A 10,783-nucleotide genomic window follows, 5' to 3' on the forward strand; every position below is an offset into this window, starting at 1 on the left:
AGAACAGTGTATAAGGCTCGGGTAAAATAAGATGTTTTTAACACTTCCATTTGATATTTCCATCACTTTTTATAAGCAAGTTCAGTGAAAAGGTTTGTCTTATTTGTCAGGTCAATATTAGAGAAACGAAGTGATTTCTTTCCAAGGATGTACAGCTAATAATCTTGGTTAAACCTTCAATCTTGTTTTAAATGCTTTTCCATTGAAAATGATACCTCTCTTTCAGCTCCCCCATTTCTGAGAAGTATAAAATCTTATAATTTATTATTACCAAAGGGGAAAGGTGGGAGGAGGGATAAATTAACAGTTTGGAATGAACACATACACACTGCTATGTATAAAATAGATCATCAACAAGGAACTACTGTATAGCACAGGGAACTACACTCAACATTTTGCAATAACCTATAAGGGGAAATAATCTGAAAAAGAATAGATATTTTTATTGACATCATCTATCAATGACAGTTAAAGTGTAGCCTAAGGGAAGCTGGTGGTGAGTGCTTCTGACCCTGAAGACTTCAATCATCTAAAGTTTGGACTCTGCCTACTTCCCAAGGCCCTTAATGAACATATGTGTAGCCGTAGCTTAAAAACTTCCCCAGTTTGGGTTTCGGGGAGACACTGCTTTTGAAAAAGCCCTGGTGTTCTCCTTACATGAATGGGACTCTTCCTACTGCTAAAACATGTCTGTCACACCCAGAGGATGGTATACCGTCTGATCGGGAAGAGTTTGGAAAAGGCATCTCATCTCCTCATCTCCTGGTGCTCGGGTTCACCCCTCCAGCGTCTTTACTAACAGTCTCCCCACTTGGAGATGTCAGCACTGTCAACATCCTGTTGCGTACAGTTTGGAATTTGTCCAGAGGATGAAGCGGAAGGATGAGGAACAATGAGAGACAAGTCCTAGGTGTTCAGACAGGCACATGTCACTCTAATTTCCAATCAGGAAGACGAATTGACCAAAGGCTAGGGTTGCCCATGGAAACAGTATAGGGCTTGAGGAAATCCCGCTGCTTTGTGGCCAGTTCCCATAAACACGAGTTGAACAATGGAACTCAGGGGCAGTAAAATTCACAAAACTGCAGAGTTGAAAATATCCATCACTGAAAAATGTCTTGAGGAAAGTCAGAGAAAAGGACTTGTAAGCAAGGGAGAATGGCAGGAAAGGGATTTGAGGAGGTAGAAAGGACTCGCCATTAAGCACAAGAAAAGGAGCTGAACATTGCCAACATTGCAGTTGGCCAAAAAGGGTGTATGCGTTCTTTTCTGTATATATTCAAGAAAAGGGCATACACTTTTTTAGCCAACCAAACAGGTGGGCACTGGAAGTCAATACTACAAAAGATATCACTTCACATCAGTCAGAAGAGCCATCCTCATAAAGCGTAAACAACAGAAATGCAGGACAGGGCAACGAGAAGAGGGAGCCCTGTGAGACTTATAGTGGAAATGTATATTGCCAACGGCCATTCTGGAGAAGTGTATTGTGTTTACTAAAGCATCTAAAAAATGAGCTACAGAGCATAGGGCACTTGCACTCATGGGCGTATATCTTGGGAAAAACAAAAATCGAGAGGACACAGGCACCCCAATGTTTACCCCCTCTCTGTTTAAAAGATCCTCGACTAGGATATAACTTAAATGTCTCTGGAGGGAAAAAATGGATAGAGATGTGGTACTTAGGTAGAGTGGAATATTATTCAGCCTGGAAATCAATGAAATATGGCCAGTTGTAACGACTCCGGAGGAGTTACGTATGATCATTCTAAGTGACAGAATTCAAAAAGAAAAAGACACATATCATAAGATATCACTTAAAGGTGGAATCCAAAATGGCTACACATGAAATAAATTACAAAACAAAAACATAGTCAAATATGTAGAAAACACGCATAAGGCTGCTAAACGGGAAAGGTGGGGAGGGGTGAGGCATCATCCAGGAGGTTGAAATTAGCAAAGATACCATTCCAAATACCAAACTGATAATCAACAAGGCCTACACGGTAGCTAAAAGAACTGCACTCAGCACACTCAAGTCACCGGAAAAGAATATATACGACTGGTAAGAATCTGAAAAAGAATTTATTGATGTCTCTCTGTACGCGAATCAAGTGGATGTACAGCAGCAAGAAACAGAGCTTTGAAAATCAGCTGTAACCAATATAGTAATAAATTGAAAAAAATAAACGGCAGAGAGACAGAGAAAACCTCTTACAACTTTTCCTCAGGGACGGTGATGCAACATGGATTGAACACATCTAGACCCACAGCAGGATGAGACATAAGGCTGGAAACTGTTTGCGCTAAGAGAAATGTGAGGTTGGGTGAGGAAATGCACACCCTTTAAAGTAATACTACCTGGTACCCATTCAATGGGTCCCAAATCTGCAGGTTCAAGGGATCTTCCTACAGCTAAAACATGCATGGAAAACCCAGAGGACTGTACACCATGTGATCGGGAGATGTGTCTAAAATGCACCTCATTTATCCTCTCCTGGTGCTCCTGTTCACCATTCCAGCCACGCTACTTAGAATCTCCCCACTTGGAGAATCAGCACATTTAAACTTCTGTTTCACACATTTTGCAAATTGTGAGGAGGATGAACGGGAAGAGGGGGAACCAATGAGAGAAGAGTTGTAGGGGTTTGGACGGGCACATATCACTCTAATTTCCCATTAAGAATAAGAATTAAAGAAAGGCTCAGCCTGCCTCGCCAGAGCCAAAATAGGGCCTGAAGCAATCCTGCGGGTTTGAGGCCAGCTCACAAAAGAGCAACTTAAAAAATGGAGCTCAGGGTCACTGCAATTCACAAACCTGCAGAGTTATAAATGAAAACTAACGTCCAAAAATATGTTGAGGTAAGGCAAAGAAGAGGATCTGAATGCAAGACAGAATTGCAAGAAACAGATTTCAAGAGATAGATTGGACTCGTCTTTAACGCACATGAAAAGCGGCAGAATTTCGACAATGATGCAGTTGGCCCAAAAGGGCGTATGCGTTTTTTCCTGATTATATCCAGGAAAAAACGCATACGCACTTTATGGGCAACGAAGCAAGCAAGCAATGCAAATGTGCACAACAAAGAAGTCTCACTTCCCACCGGTCAAAAGGGCCATCCTAAAAAATTGTAAAAACCAGAAATGCAGGACAGGCCATGGAGAACAGGGAGCCTTTATACGCTGATGGGCAGTGTGTGAACTGCCGAGAGCCACTCTGGAGAAGTGTATGGTGGTTCCTAAATCATCTAAAAAACAGAGCTACAGAGCATAGGACACTTCCAATCATGGGAGTATATCTAGGGAAGTCTAAAAATCAACAAGACACAAGCACACCACAGTTTAGGGCTACTCTGTTTACAAGAACCTCAACTTCAGTACACCTTAAATATCCCAGGAAAGAGAACAATGGATAAAGAAGATGTGGTACTTATGTACAATGGAATATCTCTTCACCATGAAATCAATGTAATAAGGCTAGTAGAAGGATAAAGAGTGGATTTAGGTCCGATAATACTACTTGAAATAAGTCAAACAGAAAAAGAAACATATCATAAGATATCACTTATAGAGGGAGGGTAAATATGGCTGCACAAGAAATGAATTACAGAACAGAACAGTGTCTCACATTTAGAAAACACACTTATGTCAGCTTAAGGGGAAAGGAGAGGTGGGGTGATGCATAAAACCAGAGTTTGAAATTAGCACAGATACCGTTCAATAAACCAAATAGGTATTAGACAAGATCTACACCTTGCTCAATGAACAGGCCTCAACACACCCTATACACCGCAGAGAAATATATCTGAGGAATAAGAATCTTAAAACCCATGTATTGATATATCTCCATAAGGGAATCAAGTGTGTGCAGAGCGGCACAAACACAGCAGTGAAAAGGAGCTAAACCCCATTATAGAAATAAATTTTAAAAACAAAACGCTGAAACAATGAAAGAGAGAAAAATTCTTACAAAATTCGCTCAGGGGCTGTGATGCAACCTGGATTGACCACATATAAACCCACAGCTGGATAAGACATAAGGCTGGACACTTGGGGCTGACAGGATTGGTGAGCTTTGGTGAGCAACTGCCGAAAGTTTAATGCAATACTTCATGCTACTCAGTCCAAGGGTCCCAACACTCCAGGTTGAAGGGAATCTTCCTACAGCTAAACCATGCTTGGGAAACCCAGCGACTGGTATACCATATGATCGGGAAAGGTTTCTAAAACGCACCTCATTTTTCCTCTCCTGGGGCTCCGGATCAACATTCCAGCCACTTTACTAACAACATCCCCACATGGAGTCAATGCCTTTAAGTTCTGGTATCGCACAGTCTGCAGTTAGTGCAGAGGATGAATGGGAATAGGGGGAACCAGTGAGAAACTAGCTGTAGCGGTTTCAATGGGCACATGTCACTCTAATATCACATCAGTAAGAAGAATTAACCAAAGGCACAGAAGGTGCCCCAGAAGAAAAATAGGGCTTCAAGGAATCCTGTGGTTATGGGGCAATACCACAAAAATAAGAGCTAAAAAATGGAGCTAAGGGCCACTGCAATTCAAAAACCTGCAGAGTTATAAAGGCCAACTATTTTTAAAAAATATATTGAGGTAAGGCTATGAAGAGGCATTGAAAGCAAGGCAGAATTGCAGGAAACCGATTTCAGGAGGTAGACTGGAATTGCACTGAAAGCATATGAAGAGAGTCAGAAACTCGACAATGATGCACTTGGCCAAAAAGGGCGTATGTGTTTTTTCCTGAATATATTCAGGAAAAAACGCATACGCACTTTTTGGCCAACCAAGCAAGCTTGCAAAGGAAATCTGCACTACAATGAAGTCTCATTTCCACCTGGTCAAAAGGGCCATCTGAAAAAAGTGTAAAATCCATAAAGGCACGACAGGCCATGGAGAACTGGGAGCCTTCTTATGCTGATGGGCGGGATGTAAATTGCCAACAGCCACTCTGGAGAAGTGTATGGTGTTTCCTGAAACATCTAAAAAACAAAGCAACAGAACCTAGGGCACTTCCACTTATGGTCCTATAGCTTAGGGAAATTAAAATCAAAAAGACACAGCCACCCCAAAGTTTGGGACAGCTCTGTTTACAAGAACCTTGTTTACAGTACAAGTTCAATATCGCAGAAAGTGAAAAATGGATAAAGAACTTGTGGTACTTACGTACAATGCAATATCACTCAGCAATGAAATCTATGTCATCAGGCCCGTAGCAGCATAATGAGTGGATTCAGGTATGATGATTCGAACTGAAATAAGTCACACAGAAAAGAAACATCATAAGGTATCACTAATACACAGAATGTGAACTTGGCTACACATGAACTGAATTACAAAACAGAACAGTGTCTCAAGTTTAGAAAACCAACTTATGCTTGCTTAAGGGGGAAGGTGAGTTGGGGTGCTGCATAAAACCAGAGATTGAAATGAGCACAGATAAAGTTCCTTAAGCCAAATATGGAATAGACAAGAGCTACTCCTTGCTCAACGAAATGGACTCAACACCCCATATTAAACGCCTAAGAATGTACCTGACTAGTAAGTATCTTAAAACCTATGGATTGCTGTGTCTCCAAAAGAGAATCAAGCGTGTGTACAGGGGCATAAACGCAGCAGTGATAGGATTGGAGAGGTTCGGTGAGCAAATGAAGACCCTTTGAAGTCATATTGCATGGTACCCATTACACGGGTCTCAACTCTCCAGGTTTAAGGTATTCTTCCTTCAGCTAAAACATGCATGTGGAACCCAGAGTATGATCAACCGTGTGAACGGGAGACGTGTTCAAATATGTCTCAGTTATCCTCCCCTGGTACTCGGGTGCAACATTCCAGACGCTTTACTAACACTCTCCCCACTTGGAGAGTCAGCACCTTTAACCTCCTGTTTGGCCCCGTTTGCAATTTCTGCGGAAGATGAACAGGAATAGGGAGAACCAATGAGAGACTAGCTGGAGGTGTCTGGACGGGCAAATTTAACTCTCATTTCCCACCAGAAAGAGGAAATAACCAAAGGCTCAGCATGCCGTGCCTGAACCAGATTAGGGCCTGAAGCCATCCAGCGGTGTTGCAGCCAGCTCACAAGAAAACGAGTTGAAGAAAGGAGCTCAGGGGCACTGTAACTCACAAACCTGCAGAGTTATAAATGACAGCTATCGTCCAAAAATAGACTGAAGTAAGGCTGCCAAGAGGACTTGAAAGCGGGGCAGAATTGCAGGAAACCGATTTCAGGAGGTAGACTGGAATTGCATTGAAAGCATAGGAAAAGAGGCAGAACGTCCACAATGATGCACTTGGCCAAAAAGGGCGTATGCGTTTTTTCCTGAATATATTCAGGAAAAAACGCATACGCCCTTTTTGGCCAACCAAGCAAGCTTGCAAAGGAAATCTGCACTACAATGAAGTCTCACTTCCCCCCGGTCAAAAGGGCCATCTGAAAAAAGTGTAAAATCCAGAAAGGCAGGACAGGCCATGGAGAACTGGGAGCCTTGTTATGCTGATGGGCGGGATGTAAATTGCCAACAGACACTCGGGAGAAGTGTATGGTGTTTCCTGAAACATCGAAAAAACAAAGCAACTGAGGCTAGGGCCCTTCCACTTATGGTCCTATAGCTTAGGGAAATTAAAATCAAAAAGACACAGCCACCCCAAAGTTTGGGACGCCTCTGTTTACAAGAACCTCGTTTACAGTACAAGTTCAACATCGCAGAAAGTGAAAAATGGATAAAGAAGTTGTGGTATTTACTTACAAAGCAATATCACTCAGCAATGAAATCTATGTCATCAGGCCCTTAGCAGCACAATGAGTGGATTCAGGTATGATGATTCTAACTGAAATAAGTCACACAGAAAAAGAAACATCATAAGATATCAGTAATACACGGAATGTAAACTTGGCTACACAGGAACTGAATTACAGAACAGAACAGGGTCTCAAATTTAGAAAACCAACTTATGCTTGCTTAAGGGTAAAGGTGAGTTGGGGTGCTGCATAAAACCAGAGATTGAAATGAGCACAGATAAAGTTCCTTAAGTAAAATATGGAATAGACTAGAGCTACTCCTTGCTCAACGAAATGGACTCAACACCGCATATTAAACGCCTAAGAATGTACCTGACTAGTAAGTATCTTAAAACCTATGGATTGCTATGTCTCCGAAAGAGAATCAAGCATGTGTACAGGGGCATAAACGCAGCAGTGATAGGATTGGAGAGGTTCGGTGAGCAAATGAAGACCCTTTGAAGTCATATTGCATGGTACCCATTCCACGGGTCTTAACTCTCCAGGTTTAAGGTATTCTTCCTTCAGCTAAAACATGCATGTGGAACCTAGAGTATGATCAACCATGTGATCGGGAGACGTGTTCAAATATGTCTCAGTTTTCGTACCCTGGTACTCGGGTGCAACATTCCAGACGCTTTACTAACACTCTCCCCACTTGGAGAGTCAGTCCCTTTAACCTCCTGTTTGGCCCAGTTTGCAATTTCTGCGGAAGATGAACAGGAATAGCGAGAACCAATGAGAGACTAGCTGGAGGTGTCTGGACGGGCAAATTTAACTCTCATTTCCCACCAGGAAGAGGAATTAACCAAAGGCTCAGCGTGCCGTACCGGAACTAGATGAGGGCCTGAAGCCATCCTGCGGTGTTGCGGCCAGGTCACAAGAAAGCGAGTTGAAGAAAGGAGCTCAGGGGCACTGTAATTCACAAACGTGCAGAGTTATAAATGACAGCTATCGTCCAAAAATAGACTGAAGTAAGGCTGCCAAGAGGACTTGAAAGCGGGGCAGAATTGCAGGAAACCGATTTCAGGAGGTAGACTGGAATTGCATTGAAAGCATAGGAAAAGAGGCAGAACGTCCACAATGATGCACTTGGCCAAAAAGGGCGTATGCGTTTTTTCCTGAATATATTCAGGAAAAAACGCATACGCACTTTTTGGCCAACCAAGCAAGCTTGCAAAGGAAATCTGCACTACAATGAAGTTTCACTTCCCCCCGGTCAAAAGGGCCATCTGAAAAAAGTGTAAAATCCAGAAAGGCAGGACAGGCCATGGAGAACTGGGAGCCTTGTTATGCTGATGGGCGGGATGTAAATTGCCAACAGACACTCGGGAGAAGTGTATGGTGTTTCCTGAAACATCTAAAAAACAAAGCAACAGAACCTAGGGCACTTCCACTTATGGTCCTATAGCTTAGGGAAATTAAAATCAAAAAGACACAGCCACCCCAAATTTGGGACTCCTCCGTTTACAAGAACCTCATTTACCGTACAAGTTCAATATCACAGAAAGTGAAAAATGGATAAACAACTTGTGGTACTTACGTACAATGCAGTATCACTCAGCAATGAAATCTATGTCATCAGGCCCGTAGCAGCATAATGAGTGGATTCAGGTACGATGATTCTAACTGAAATAAGTCACACAGAAAAAGAAACATCATAAGATATCACTAATACACGGAATGTAAACTTGGCTACACAGGAACTGCATTCCAAAACAGAACAGGGTCTCAAATTTAGAAAACCAACTTATGCTTGCTTAAGGGGAAAGGTGAGTTGGGGTGCTGCATAAAACCAGAGATTGAAATGAGCACAGATAAAGTTCCTTAGGCCAAATATGGAATAGACAAGAGCTACTCCTTGCTCAACGAAATGGACTCAACACCGCATATTAAACGCCTAAGAATGTACCTGACTAGTAAGTATCTTAAAACCTATGGATTGCTATGTCTCCGAAAGAGAATCAAGCATGTGTACAGGGGCATAAACGCAGCAGTGATAGGATTGGAGAGGTTCGGTGAGCAAATGAAGACCCTTTGAAGTCATATTGCATGGTACCCATTCCACGGGTTTCAACTACCCAGGTTTAAGGTATTCTTCCTTCAGCTAAAACATGCATGTGGAACCTAGAGTATGATCAACCATGTGATCGGGAGACGTGTTCAAATATGTCTCAGTTTTCCTCCCCTGGTACTCGGGTGCAACATTCCAGACGCTTTACTAACACTCTCCCCACTTGGAGAGTCAGTCCCTTTAACCTCCTGTTTGGCCCAGTTTGCAATTTCTGCGGAAGATGAACAGGAATAGCGAGAACCAATGAGAGGCTAGCTGGAGGTGTCTGGACGGGCAAATTTAACTCTCATTTCCCACCAGGAAGAGGAATTAACCAAAGGCTCACCATGCCGGGCCGGAACCAGATTAGGGCCTGAAGCCATCCTGCGGTGTTGCGGCCAGGTCACAAGAAAGCGAGTTGAAGAAAGGAGCTCAGGGGCACTGTAATTCACAAACGTGCAGAGTTATAAATGACAGCTATCGTCCAAAAATAGACTGAAGTAAGGCTGCCAAGAGGACTTGAAAGCGGGGCAGAATTGCAGGAAACCGATTTCAGGAGGTAGACTGGAATTGCATTGAAAGCATAGGAAAAGAGGCAGAACGTCCACAATGATGCACTTGGCCAAAAAGGGCGTATGCGTTTTTTCCTGAATATATTCAGGAAAAAACGCATACGCCCTTTTTGGCCAACCAAGCAAGCTTGCAAAGGAAATCTGCACTACAATGAAGTCTCACTTCCCCCCGGTCAAAAGGGCCATCTGAAAAAAGTGTAAAATCCAGAAAGGCAGGACAGGCCATGGAGAACTGGGAGCCTTGTTATGCTGATGGGCGGGATGTAAATTGCCAACAACCACTCGGGAGAAGTGTATGGTGTTTCCTGAAACATCTAAAAAACAAAGCAACAGAACCTAGGGCACTTCCACTTATGGTCCTATAGCTTAGGGAAATTAAAATCAAAAAGACACAGCCACCCCAAAGTTTGGAATGGCTCTGTTTACAAGAACCTCGTTTACAGTACAAGTTCAACATCGCAGAAAGTGAAAAATGGAGAAAGAACTTGTGGTATTTACTTACAAAGCAATATCACTCAGCAATGAAATCTGTGTCATCACGCCCTTAGCAGCACAATGAGTGGATTCAGGTATGATGATTCTAACTGAAATAAGTCACACAGAAAAAGAAACATCATAAGATATCAGTAATACACGGAATGTAAACTTGGCTACACAGGAACTGAATTACAGAACAGAACAGGGTCTCAAATTTAGAAAACCAACTTATGCTTGCTTAAGGGGAAAGGTGAGTTGGGGTGCTGCATAAAACCAGAGATTGAAATAGGCACAGATAAAGTTCCTTAAGCCAAATATGGAATAGACAAGAGCTACTCCTTGTTCAACGAAATGGACTCAACACCGCATATTAAACGCCTAAGAATGTACCTGACTAGTAAGTATCTTAAAACCTATGGATTGCTATGTCTCCGAAAGAGAATCAAGCATGTGTACAGGGGCATAAATGCAGCAGTGATAGGATTGGAGAGGTTCGGCGAGCAAATGAAGACCCTTTGAAGTCATATTGCATGGTACCCATTCCACGGGTTTCAACTACCCAGGTTTTAGGTATTCTTCCTTCAGCTAAAACATGCATGTGGAACCCAGAGTATGATCAACCATGTGATCGGGAGACGTGTTCAAATATATCTCAGTTTTCCTCCCCTGGTACTCGGGTGCAACATTCCAGACGCTTTACTAACACTCTCCCCACTTGGAGAGTCAGCACCTTTAACCTCCTGTTTGGCCCAGTTTGCAATTTCTGCGGAAGATGAACAGGAATAGCGAGAACCAATGAGAGACTAGCTGGAGGTGTCTGGACGGGCAAATTTAACTCTCATTTCCCACCAGGAAGAGGAATTAACCAAAGGCTCAGCGTGCCAT

This window comes from Delphinus delphis, unplaced genomic scaffold (assembly GCF_949987515.2).
Source record: "Delphinus delphis unplaced genomic scaffold, mDelDel1.2 scaffold_30, whole genome shotgun sequence".
Classification (NCBI taxonomy): Eukaryota; Metazoa; Chordata; class Mammalia; order Artiodactyla; family Delphinidae; genus Delphinus; species Delphinus delphis.